This window comes from Brachyhypopomus gauderio, chromosome 5 (genome assembly GCF_052324685.1).
Source record: "Brachyhypopomus gauderio isolate BG-103 chromosome 5, BGAUD_0.2, whole genome shotgun sequence".
Classification (NCBI taxonomy): domain Eukaryota; kingdom Metazoa; phylum Chordata; class Actinopteri; order Gymnotiformes; family Hypopomidae; genus Brachyhypopomus; species Brachyhypopomus gauderio.
In genome coordinates, this window is record NC_135215.1 from 34,888,649 (window position 1) to 34,903,017 (window position 14,369).

The 14,369-nt window shown below is 39.6% G+C and overlaps 1 long non-coding RNA gene across 2 annotated transcripts in view; it reads right to left on the reverse strand.

The window, feature by feature from the left end:
- LOC143515288 (uncharacterized) overlaps positions 1 to 14,369 on the reverse strand; it is a 52,282-nt gene that overhangs the window by 21,393 nt on the left and 16,520 nt on the right. For both annotated transcript variants that reach the window (XR_013131087.1, XR_013131086.1), the window contains exon 3: positions 8,734 to 8,834. This is a non-coding gene — a long non-coding RNA (uncharacterized LOC143515288). The remainder of the gene's footprint in view (positions 1 to 8,733; positions 8,835 to 14,369) is intronic.

A 14,369-nucleotide genomic window follows, 5' to 3' on the forward strand; every position in this document is an offset into this window, starting at 1 on the left:
AGAAAGGCTTCAATGGGCCTATAGCCACATTTTTCAAGTTTCCAACAGAACCAAGCAAATTTAAAAGGCATAGGCCTACGTCCTACTCCAGAAAAAGTAAATAACAATTAAATTCAAATTTTCCAGATGAAATATGATTGATTGAAAACATTGTTGGCGATGAATAAATAATCCCAGTAAAGCTTCCCAACTGATTCGGACACCGTCAAGCGGTTAAATTGAGCTGCAATGTTTTCACAGTTAATTATGTGCACAAAGGAACAGTATTAATCTGTGATGAGAGACCACCCAACTCATCGCAGTTTTTAGGATAAAGAGTCCGGCAGCTGACATGCGGATCGGCACTGTCCTTACAGTTAACCAACCGAGACCAAAAACGACCCGTTCGCAGGTTATTTGTGCGCTAAAGATTTGTTGCGGATTATCTTCTATAGTTTGTAAGATATGGGTATTATTTTCTGAAAATGGTACCCTGGAAATGCCACCGCGACCCTGTAACCTTGTCCGCGGGACCTCTGGGCTGGGGCAGTAAGGTGGATCAACTGTATAATGCGCGCGTGATTTTGGGTCATTTGTACAACCCGAACAAAGGTCGGACCAAACCAAACTGCACTTGTGAACCGAGCCTCTAGTCTTAAGGACCTTTTACAGCGGGGCTGCCGTGGACAATTTTTGTGTGCGTCCAAAAAAAAGAGAGAGAAAAAACAAAGGCACTTTCTGAAGCATCTCAAAGTAGAGTAGTGAGGCGTAACATTCCCAGGGCGGCGGAGCACAAAAGCGAAGGTCACAGGAATGAAAAAGAGAATCAAACAGCCACTTTCACACGTCTGCCCTCAACTGCCGCTCCGCCACACAATAGGAAACTAATGTTGTTAAAAGAGGATCGATTCTATTCACTCTAATGCGGCGAATGATAGCGCAACACTATTGTCAACCCGAATCAGCGGTCATGCCACCCATGCCCCCCCCCGTGCCCCCCCATGCCACCCATGCCCGAGAAGCGATGCGCGCACGTCTGTAGAGAATGGACGTGCGTTCAAGAGAAATGAAACTCCGTTGTTTGAACACAACTCTTAAACACTCAACACGCCGAGGAAATCTTAAAGCGGGAACATGCCTGAAAAAGTGAAGTCTAAGAAAAAAGTTAGACTCCAGAATATTTTAGGCGTACAGAATAATCGTCTAAGTGCGCGTCCTACCCCAATAACTAACCAAACGAACCAAATAAATAAACAGATTAACAAGTAAACACGTTTCACGAAATTAGTAACATTTAACAACCGATGTATTATTAGTCATGTTGTTATTGTACTTATGCAATTTTCGAGGATGGAAGGATTCCTCGATGGCGTTGTTACGGTAAATAGTCTGTAAATTACCGTGGCACAGTCCAAGAGTCGAGGGTTGGTCCGGGTATATGGCTCTTTTTGTAAGCGCGTTAAATCTGTGGGTGTCAAAATCACTGTTGAACCGAGAGTCCCGCTGGGCTCTCTGTAAACTAAGTGTGTATTTCGCAGCATTATTAGCCTCCACTATCTGGAGGCTATGTGGATTTACCAAAGAACTAATGAATAAACAAATTGCAATTGCTGGCGGTATAATTAACGTTGGTAATGCAAACATTTGTATACATGTATAATTACATTCTAAAATGGACAATTTTAGATTTGTCATAATTTCACACCTGTGTAGAAAGTGTTATGATATCGGTGATCCATATTTCCAGGAGGGACAGTGGCGTGGTGAGGTCATTCTGCAACACTGCAGACGTTGGATATGTTTGACTCATCTTACCTTTCCGAGTCCTGTGAGCCCAGCCAAAATGTTTAATTAAGTCTGTGGCGATTTCTGCTCCCTTGAGAAGGTTTACAGTGCAATTAAATGGCCGTTGTGAGGTAATATGTATGAAATGTATGAATATTCAAGAGAATGTCAATTAATTAGCAGATAGGGGGGGCTCTCATTATGATGCCCGGCCCTTTTTTAAGGGGGGGGGGGGTGCTAAATGCCCTATTAATGTTGAGCACTAGCTGTTCATTATTTTATAATATCGCGTTATTACACTTTAGTTATTACAGTTTAGTCCCGAAGTTACATTTGTATGTAAAGTATAACACCACGAAAAAAAACAAGCTACGTAAAAATGTGGTTAGACGTCCACGATCTTTCAAAAAGCTCATTCAAGTAAACAGAGAAACCAGACTCGGTAGGCCTGTGGTAATATTGTTATTGCATGGGACACAGTCAATTTCCCACAAAGGTTACAAAGATAAATACGAGGGCTGGCCGTTATACTTAGTCCTATATTAGTATGCATGTAAAATTAATTAGCTCCATCGCGGTGACATCAAAAGATGTACCTGGGAGAACAGACCCCCCCAGGGCAGGCCAAACATATGCTGGGATTATAGTTAATGGACTAATTACATGAATTAGACATTCATTATACAGCACATCAGGTGTGAAGTATGTCTCAATTGAGCATGGGTTGGGACGTTAAAGAATCAAGAGGGGGTTTACCAAAAGCCAGGTCAAGACTCATTTGTCTTGCCATGTTAAAAAACGTGCAAGTAGGCTATTGTATACAGAAAAAAAACATTAGAGAAATTTTAAAGAGTTTATAAGTTAAATGTTTTTTTTTTATGAACGCATTTTGATTAAATTAAATAAACAGAGATGATTATTTTTGGATAGCAAACTAATAAGTTTAATAATAGATTTCAAACTACCTATTCTTAAGAAAACCATCGTGAGCAGAAAACAAATGCTGTTATGAATTATTTAGCGCAAGAAGTTAATGAATATCAGCAACATGACTATGATGTTGCCGCTAATCTCTGCGCTGGGGTATATTTATAAGACAATGTAGCAGTTGCTTATTTTGGCCATCAGGGGGGGCAGGAACTGAGGAGAGGTCCATCAGGAAAACTGTTCACTAAATCCGTTTATTACTTCGATGCGTTTTTTTATTGTTCAGTTCATTTTCTTTTGACTTTGTGTTCAAAGTGTGCAAAGTCTCATCGAGCTCCAGTTTAAGTACCTTTTTCTGTCTTGGTTAATCTAATGTAAACTATTGTCAATATTACTGTAGTCCTAAGCATGAAATCAGTTAAAATCTCTGATTCATTAATCTTCCACATGTTTGCTAATAATGATCGATGATTAATTAATAAGACTTGAGCTGATATAATGCATGTCAAAGCAATGGATTCAGTACCTTGGAGAGTTCCACAACATATCTACTTCCAAATATTGTCTGTTCTAAATAATTATGTTCATGTTCGAATTTACAGCTGTCACGATTTGTTTCTGTTACAATGTAACAAGAAACGAGGTGACAAAAAGACAGAGAGAAAGAGAGATAGAAGGAGAGATATATGTGCTGTAGGGATAGATGCCTTTTAATAGGTGCACCTGGGTTCTGTAGAGACATCTGGCACTCTGCTATGCTGCAGATACAGACTGCAGCACAGCAGGCCAAGACTGAGTGACACCTGTCTATGAGTTAGGTACGTGTATGTAAATCACTATGAGTGATTTCATGTATATGCAAGCATGTGTGATATAAAAAGCACCTCTATCACAGAGTGTGAGGTCTCTCACATCTCACCGGTTCATTGGCTCCATATGGAGGGAAGCAGTGGACAGATGAATCCTGTACCTGAGGTCAGGGTTTGTGCTGCCAAGTGTGACCAGGAACATAGGGACCCCCCCGCCCACACACACACACACACACACACACACACACACACACACACACACACACACACACACACACACACACGTTTCTGCCCACAATTCACTGCAGCAGCAGTGCTGTGGAATGCTCTCCTTAGGTTTGGTGACGGATGGCACTGTCTTTAACTGATCCCATACTGAAACAGAGCCATACCTGCTCAGCTTTTTGAATGATAGCTGTATACTGCAGGGGTCCTGAGAGAGAGAGAGAGAGAGAGAGATGCCCTTTTATTCTACTCTAAAAGTAGCCCCCATAACCTAACCTTATCCATAGTTAACAGCAAAAGAGGTCTCAGATTAGTACAAATGGATCAAGTCATTTGGACACGAATGGAGAGGGATGCTCAGATTAAATGATTTGGATGAACTGTGACCTCACAGTAGAGTCTCAATCCCTGACACTGACGTGCTAGGGTAGAATTAAGTACAAAGTACAACACCTAATGGTCCATGTCTGATAGACTCACACCCTTTACATACCCATACACACTGTTCTTTGTACAGAAACACAATGGCGAATAATTATGTGCACTGATTAAAAAGACAAAAAAATCAATGCATCTTGGCCATGAAGAATTAAGAAGATATTCTGGTGAAAAATGAAACATAAAATAAAAAATAAACAGATGAGTGAAATATGTATGAATTAAAGTGTTTTTATTAGGTTCAGGGTGGTTACTTTCATACAGAATACATTTAACAGTGGGCTTTGAAATGGATAATAATGGATGTTCTGCATAATAAGAGGCGGCGTAATGAAAGCTACTGATACTCATATTAGCTAGACACAATGCTTTCATGTGAAGAGAACTCTACATCACACTTGCACATTGCCACTAGTGTAAAGGCACGTGCGCACAAGCATAAACACACACTCACACACACACACGTAAACACACACACACACACACACACACACACACACACACACACACACACACACACACACACACACACACACACACACACATCAGTACACCTACATATAAAAATTATATTAGTGACTAGGTGGTAATGCTCTAAACTTAATCATTGGCCATTGTCTTATGTTCACCCCTGAGTTATATGGCCAAACACTCAAACCCATTTCACACATAATACCCAGTAAAGTTAAGGAAACAATATTGTAATGTGAAGCTGTTAATATATTAACACAGGCCTATTTAGGACGTGTTTATGATACACTACAGCTTACAGCGCATTTCTGCTCTACCACTTGGCTTCTCTAAAATAACACCTGGATATATGATGCATGTCTTGAAGCACTTCTAATTGAAACAAACACATATGTAAAATAATGTAAAGTAAACAAGGTTGTCCTTGTTCAATTAAGAAAATCACTTTATGAAGGTGACATTACTTTAAGTTTTTGTGCAACCACCTGACAGAGTTGTTCTTTCTTATTTCACTGCTATTTACACTAATTAGATAATAATGCCGCATTTAGAATAATACAAAGACATTTCCTAAGGAATTTTATGTTCAGTTACAGTTAGGAAAAATTGACATTTCTATCAAACAAATACAAAACAACCTGGAAGCATCTTAAGCAGAACGTTTTAATTAGCCTGATGGTATGTACTTATTGTAATAGGCAGGATCGTTGCAGCAAATTCTGGGCCCTGTACACTCTCAATGTCAGTGGGCCCCTATAAATGCCAGTAAACGAGGCACATGAGCAAAATGGGCCCCTCTCCCTACTCGGGCCCTGGGTAGTCAGGTCCACTTGCCCCCCACTACCACGCTCATGGTAATAGGAATAGCACACCACTGTACACAAGCAATTACAAATGACCATTTAAAGAGCTATTTTAAAGTTAGGCTTGCATCACAAATGATCACAATCTAGACCAAGCAAAATAAATAAGTTAGGTAAAAGAAGCATTCGGGATCATAGATATTCTAATGACACAGGAAAAGTTTCATAAACCTTTTGGCCAGCTTGTGTTTGCTCATCCCAGAATTACTCAGGCCCATTCCATACCATCATGTCTTAAGCACTGACTCACAAGCCATTGTCAATGATCTATTTTCTTAATGTCACATTGTTTTACAAGCCCTTGCAAGCACAAACACAGTAGATGCTGTTCTTCCTAACGGGACCCGTTTCCTTTCTGGGGACTTCGGTGACTAGTACCACCTCATCTGATGATGAACCCTTTTAATTTGATCAGGAGTGGTGATGAAGCATCGCCTCTTTAAGGCCTGTGTGTTTCACCGAGACCTTGATAATGAGCAAGAGGCACTTAGCCAACTGGGACCAGGCAAGGGAGGTTCTCTCTGTCTTTCATCTCCTCTATCTGGGGATGAGTTGCTCTCCCAGGACACCACTCATCCTGCTAAAGATCACAGCCTCATGCCACACACCAGGCCTTAAATTAGTGTTTACCGCACAAATATACATCAGCATCAGATTTTCATGAAAGCTGTGATAACACCATAATAAGCTGCTCTGATTTTTAGTATACTCCCCTAGACCATGGACCAAATCCAGAGTCATTTATGTATCTTATGTTTTTGTTCAATTAGACTTATGCTAATGGCGCTTTTGTTGTTTCAAAGTGTAACGCATGCTTAATGGATATCACACCATCACCACCTAATCCGCGTTAGACCTTCCTCTGATGTCGCTGGACATGCAAGCCTGTGTTTATTTGTGAGTATCACTTTAAGCAGTTAGAGCCTGTCACACACATTCAAATACTTTAATTGGCTCTGATTTACATTGCTGTAAATTAACGGCATCTCCACCGCCGAGCACAAACAGGGGCCTCCCAGTAAATCACGAAGCCGTTAATAAGGCCACGTAAACAGTCGGCTGAGCGCGGAGAAGCTTTTCTGCGCTCCTCAGGAACTGACCAAGCCAGCGTGCCTCCCACTGCAAGCTAATATCCATGACACATTTGCGAGCACTAATTCATTTGTTTAATAAGAAGTCTGGCAAACCCGTGCTGCTAACGGGGTGCATCAGGAGAAAGACAGGGAGGTCTTATTAATCCATAACTAATCAAAGGCCAGGGGAAGCAGCATCAGACAGGAATTTGTCACACTGGAATATTTGGCTTTGTGCAAAAGAATGCTAATAGTAATGCAGCACAGCACTGAGACCCTTATCTGGTTTAATTATTCTAGCAGGGCTTCTGTTTACTCTTTCTTGGCAATATGAAACCTCCTTTGGACACACAGAAAGCCCTTTAATGCATACGTATTATTTAGGGACAAAATCATATTGTTTTCAGACATAGCATCAAGTGTTCTTTATCGATTATTAATGTTACAGAAAGCTGTTGAAGAGCAGAGAGAGAGAGAGAGAGAGAGAGAGAGAGAGAGAGAGGCATTGGTAGCAGAACGGAGAGGGAGGTCTGCTTTTTCATGTGAGAGGAATTGTAAAGGTCTGTGTCTTTCTGTATATGAGAGAAACTGAAACTGTAAAAGTAAGATATAGTAAAGCTGTAAAACTATATACTGTATACTATAGTAAGACTGTAAAAATAAGATTAAATATTAAGATAAACCACTTAGAAAAAAACAGAACACATCTGCGCTAAGAGTCCCAGAGAGCCTCATGTTCCAATCTCGAAGGGGAGAGGGCTAGAAATCACATATTTCTGCAGCTTTGTTTCCTATTAAATCTACCTTTATGATTTAGTGCACCACACGCTAGGTTATGAAAATAATATTTCCTCATGGGGTTAGGTGATTATGAACCATTAAACAGAGGAACATGTTTTGCCCATAGAATACATGAATGTTTCTGCATATATAGTAAGATATTAGCTGTTTGTCTCACTCCCTTAGGTTTGTGATGAGGCTGGTTAACACTGCCAGAGGTGCAGCCATTAGAGTAACAAAAGAAAATGGCCCTGAACAACCACTTCAGAACAGGCAACCCTAAAGGTCAACGGCCCTCATATTTACGGTTTATGTGTAATACAATAACAAGTTATGGTTCAGTGGATTCACTCTCCTTCAAATATAATCATGACATATTGTCTATTCATCTAATTGCCACAAGTGCAATGAAATGATCGGGAAGGACTGACCAAATTGTCTAGCATAACCTTAACAAGAGAGTACAAATCTCTTTGCTTCAATGATTGGAAATTAATGTGACAATACAGCTCACCATGCAATATCCAAATGGAATAAAGTATACTTGAAAGACATCATAAAAACATCATTAGTATTAAAGAGAAAATATGTACACAAGTCATATAATTACTGACTTTTAAATAGTAAATAGCATACACACTGTCTTATGGTTATTATAAGAATCCTACCGAATCAGTATCACACAAACAGGAAGTGAGACTTTGTCATTAGTGTTGAACCAGTGACCTGTGTTTACTAATCCATCATTCCATACAATGCAACTACAGTAAATCTCATATCAAGTCTACATCATACCCAGTTGGAAATATGAACTTTGAATACAAGCTGCTTTCATTTATGTGGCATAAACAATATAGTATGCCGTTTCCCCAAAGTTTCTGTTCGTTTAGTATCTGTAGAGGGCGTCACATTAGTAGGTAATCTTTTTTTGTTTGAGCACAGCAACACACCTTTTGGATTTGGGGCTTAATCTGCTCATAATAAAGTTCTAAATTTATATGTGAGGCAGTTGTGCAAAGGGTGGTAGAAGTTAATAGCATTTGCACTGCAATATCCGCAAAGATGGTAACGCCACTATACAGCAGGGGATCGTGCTGCTGGGGTTATGAGCGAAAAACCACAGCGCACAGATCTGACAAATGTCAAGTACCACTGGATGGTGGAAAATACCCACGTCTCCATCTGACTCCTGGCCTGCCGCACCTATAAGGGCCCAACTCCCATAGTTAGGGAGATGTCCAATTCCCCCGTCTGAACAAAAGCCATTATGAGCCCAAATAATTGACTTTCGAAAACCTGTTTCCTTAGCAACAGGACAAGTCATGGAATAAAAGGAGAGTGAATGTTTGCTGGGGTAGTGGGGGGGGGGGGGTGTGAACTCACCTGTGTTGAGCTGGGGGTGGGAGAGGGTCTCCTGTTGGGGATTTCTGACATACTGGTTACTCACTGGAACTTATTTCAGGAAGGAGCATTACTTATATTTCCTGAAAACACAGACAAATACATACAAATAAATGGGCAAGTTAAATGTACTACTTTCGAAAGCTAATAACAGACTAAACTTGAAAATTATTTAATTTATTTAATTAATTTCATGGATGGTTTGAAAAATCAATCTAAATAGTTTCATTATATGGTCCTCTCTGACACAAGTGTGGGTCCTTCTAGAGGTGATTACAGTTCTCGTAGCTTTGAAGTCAGATGTCAGATTGCAAAACGGCTTCATAACTGCACTGGCCTTGTTCACAAGACAACCTTTTATTATGCATTAATTGCTTAGCAAATTGTTCTAATTGAACCAATTAAACTGATTATTAACCAAATGAAAGCTATTTATGAAAAGGAAAGAGGTTGTTTTTTTGAGGAGCCTTGGAAATGATCCAGTGACTGGAGCCATAAGTGTAGTGTGATCAATTATGACTTGATGGGACTTGTGCTCTCGTTAGTAATGAGATAATTAGCATGTGCTAAACTAATAAGGAGAAACACAAACACATTACAACATAATCTTCTCTGGAGATTAAATACATGACATATATATAAGAACATCATTTTAATAATATAATACTATCATTGTTTAGTTATTTTAGAGTTATTATTACTTACTTAAACATCAAATACAGCCCAGAAACATTACACCCAGAAACTTTGCCGTGGTCTGTAATCTACCATTACATCTTACAGACACCATTTGCATCATATTTTTCTGACATTTTACATAGTTAAAAAAAAGAATAAATCACAAAAATACATACATTATTTTTAAGAGTTAGTGCCATGCCATTGTAGTCTTAGAGCACTGGCTATATTTTTTGAAGTGTATTATGTTGAACTTTCAACAATATTCAATATCTAAAAAGACTTTTAGCTTGTTGGAATTTAGTTTAAAATAATTTGTTTTAAATAATTTATGCTAATGTAAAGTCTGATTGCCCAGGATAAGCTACACTATATTGTCAAAAGTATGCAGTCACCTAATTGTTGAGTTCATCTGTTTCAGCTACACCCACTGCTAACAGCTATATAAAATCAAGCATATACAGATGGAATCTCCATAGGCAAAAACAGCCTCTGTGATTTTAATCATTGCACTTTAATCACTGTCATATGAACTGACTGCAGGTTCATGGAATTTCTGCCCTGTTAGAAATCTGCCACCGAAAACTGTAAGTGCTGTTATTTGAAGTGTCTAAGGGCAAGTGGTAGCACACATGAAGTGCATAAGAGTACAGCATGTACAATTCATCACTCACTACAGAGTTCCTGACTGCCTTTGTAAGCAACATCAGCACAAGAACTGTGTGTTAGGACCACCATGAAATGGGCTTCCATGGTCAAGCACCTGCACACAAGCTTAAGAAGACAGTGCACAACGGCAGATGTCAGCTGAAGATGTTTAAGGATGTGGCTACTGGACTCAGTAGGAAACATGTACTCTGTAGGGGTGAATCTCACATCAAAGTCTGGCAGCCTGACAGATGAATCTAGGTTTTGCAGATGCCAGGAGAAGAATGGTACCAATGTTTTGTAGAGGAGGGATAAAGGTCTGGGGCTAATCTTCATGTCTGGGTCTATTCCAGTAAGGACAATACTAATTCAACAGCATGCCAAGATATTTTAGACAATTAAGTGCTTTCAACTGGGTGGTGGGAGTTTGGGGAACACCCTTTATCTCTTCCAGAATGACAGGACTCCCTGTATACAAACTGAGGTCCATAAAGACATGGTTTGATCGGTTCAGTGTGAAGAAACTTCACTGGTCTGCACAAAGACCCGACCTCAACCCCACTGAACACCTTTGGGATAAATTGGAATGTCAATTGAGAGTTAGGCATTCTTGTCCAACATCAGTGCCTGACCACACAAATGCTCTTTTTGACTGAAGGGGCACAAATTTCAACAGACACACTCCTGTAGTCTTGTGGAAAGCCTTCCAGAAGCCCGGCGGCTGTTAAAGGGCGGGGGAGGGGCCATCCGTTACTGCACATGGAATGGGATATCGAACAAGCTCTTAGGAGTGTGATGGTCAGGAACCTACATACATACCTACCAAGTTTGGGACATATGGTGTATATAACACCATCAAGATGATCATAATTTCAGGCAATATCACAATCATACCATATGAATATGTAATGCCATGTTGACTGGGTTTACTCCATTTTCATAAAATGTTCAAGATGCTGACAAAATTGCCAGTTAACCACCAAACCAATTCTCATATAGGAGTTCAGTAGAATGTACCACAATGGAGTATTTCTCATAAAACTATGGGTTTTATTATATTTGACAAAAGCTGTGCATCTCTCATGTGTCACCCACCGAACTGTAATTGCACGGAGTAAAAAAAAAAAGGAAAGATCACATCAGGTATCCTCCATGCAGCAATTAGCAAAGCGCCATTACTGCACACTGGTATCTGCTGAGACTGGCCAACACTTTGGCTGACACAGAAGTGGGGTTGATTAGCCGAGCTTAATTAGACACACTCCAATTTAAATGTGGAAATCTGACTTTGCTTTTAAAACTCATCTGGGACCAAGGATCGAGTGAATATGGGGGTGAATGGGGGGGTTCTGAGGCTCCCCCCGATGTGAAAATGGACGGTGGGAGACAGAGGGACTTACGATGTTCAGTATTTTGCATATAATGACCTATTCAATGAGGGTGAAAAACCTCACTGTCAAATCAGCAGTCTATAATTTCATACTGGAATCAACATGAAGCAAAGGGGATATATGAAAAGGGACAAGTTTGATGCTTTAAGTGAAACATGTTGGCTTTGCATGTGTATTTAGGTTTAAAATACGATTGGTCATAAAATATTTAAATGGTCTACCAGTGCGCCAGAACAACCAGCCGTGAAGGAAAGAAATAAAACAACAAACTAGTGCTCTCATGGCAAATCAGAAAACCATTCCAACGCTTACACTAACATAAATATTTTAATGCCAAGTATGATATCATTTAACTATAATATTCACAGGAATCATATACAAGCCATTTGAGCATTACTGTGTTTATGTACTTAAACCTCCTTAATGAATCTCAACAGGAGCTAAACCAACTCAGATAATACAGCTCAATAAATGAGCCCAATAAAGAGCATTTCATCTGTGGTGTCAACATGATTAATCGTTAACTACAAAGAATCTGAGACCTAGTCAAGGCGGCCATAGAAAAGGTGTTTTGCATCTCAGCAGTACTGGCAACACGACACGCAGTTAAGTGAGCCAGGCCATGCAACAGTATGAATATTTAATTAATAATTAGTCATGTAATTCCTCCTCAGGAATTATTATCCCTAGAACTGGTTTGCGAATTTAATTATTAGCAGCCTTTTTGTTTCTATGTCCCCCTCATTACTGTCAGGATTGATGTAACATAAACTTCATTAAAAATTAAAGCAAGAGTCTTAATTACAAGGCTACCCTGACTGAAGTTAGAATTAGCCAACTCAGTGATGTGCAAATGAGAGCATTATTTAAGAAACATGCTGGAAGTAGTTATGCTAATTTGGAGGGTTCACAGTAGCAGACCTTTTCACTTGCAGTTGCATATTCATTAAACACACTATGCAAATTTAATGTAGCAGTCTTAGTAATGCCTTGTTAATTTATTCAGATTTATTGAGTACGACTTGTAAAAAGTACCAATTTAATTACTCGATCTCCTTGGGTAGGTAGCAGGATATGGCTAAGGTTTTTAAACTGTGTAAATCAGAATTATTGTGCTTTGATGGAGAAAAGGCGGATAAGAGCACACTGTTTTAATAGCCAGTCTTGAGAGAAATATTTGACTTGCTTTGGCGATGCACACTATGAAAAAAATCACTTCTGCTCATCTCCTGGAGGAGGGAAATGATGGGGTGAGTGGAAGTTGTTTTGACTTCCTTTAATAAGTGCTATGTATGTTGAAGTATATTTCAATGACCTCTCTGGTACCAGAACCAGTGAGATGGTACTCAGTGGAGAAGTCTGAGTCTCATTATTATGTTTAATAGATGTACAGAAGTATAGGGAGAAGAAGACCTGAAGAATTAAATGAAATTATCCATATTAAAATAAAGCTACAGATAGAGAGCTGGGCTGGCAGAAACAAACCCACAGTTTCCTAAAGCTGTTTTCGAAAAACAATCCTGCTCAAATGTAATTACCAAACACCAAACCACCTAGTACATTTGAAACACTATAAACACAAATAATATCAAACTTGCAGGAAAAAAAAAACAGTCACCAAACAGCCAGGATTCAGGTACATGTTTCTTTTTCTCTCCAACACGGTGTGTTCGTTTCCTGATCTGTGCAAACATCCCCTGGGATACAAACAAATCCAGCAAGTGGAGTTAGAAGACTGAGTGTGAGAGCTTTCCTCTGGATTAACACAGGCTTGTGGCTTGGGGGTGTCACTGAGCTGATGACTGCCACATCGAAAGAAAACACCCAGCGAAACACACAAATTTTTATCTTCCTTCTTCTCAAACAAAAAGAATGTGGCCTTCATTCACAATTTGCCAGCTGCTGCTGCAAAGCAGATGTTTCCGAGGGACACCACTGTCTTCACGGATCCATCGCTCCAAGATCTGATTACGTTAAACTTGTCTCCTCAGATCTCCACGCCGTGGCCTGGCGTTAATGACTGGATGCCGGTCTCTAGGGACGGCGTAGCTCAGGGGTCTGTGGAGCTGGAAAACACCCCCAGGACTGTGGGCTAGCAGAGCTCAAAGAGCCCGAGTGTGAGAACACAGCCTGGAGTGCATCCACACCACTAGGAAGAGAGTGCTGGCCACGGCTCTGAGACACTCTCCCACCCCAGGATGTAATTACTGACTTCCACCACTCAAACCCTTGCTCTTTCCTCCAGGGGAAACTCCATGGGCCTCCACACTCCAACCCCACACAAAGTGCACTGACACTGGGGGGATGAGAACACCTTCCATCTCTGATGAGACGTGAACCTCCTGGTCTTGTTTCATATTAGGAACTGAACAAGACAACCTCAGAGATGTCACAAACAAAGCAGACAAAAATGTTTATTGACCAAAAACAACTAATTAACTAGCATGGGAATATATTTATTGTGTTTATGCAAAAATTTAAAAACATCTTGTTTGGTATGATGTGTATTTGCATGAAGAGGACAAATTCAAATACACACACCGATATATTTATAGAAACAATCTTGTTAACAGTCATATGAACATTTACTGTGTAATTTGATTGTGAAAATAAATGCTGCACTTTTTTATTTAATAAAAGGAAATTTATAGAAAACAAGGTTCTCCAAGCACAGACTGTTCTTGTGTCCTAAAAGTGTTCCAGCGTATGAATATGCATCCTGTCTTATTAGATAAATTATCTATGCAAAGTCCTAAGAGATTCCAATATAGTAAATCACCCTGATCCACCCACATACTAAATCATTTCTCTTCAGCCATTTGTAATATATTTATTTTATATAGTATATAATAAAATTAATTTCTAAATTTCAAATGTGCTCCAATTTAGATATTTCATTTA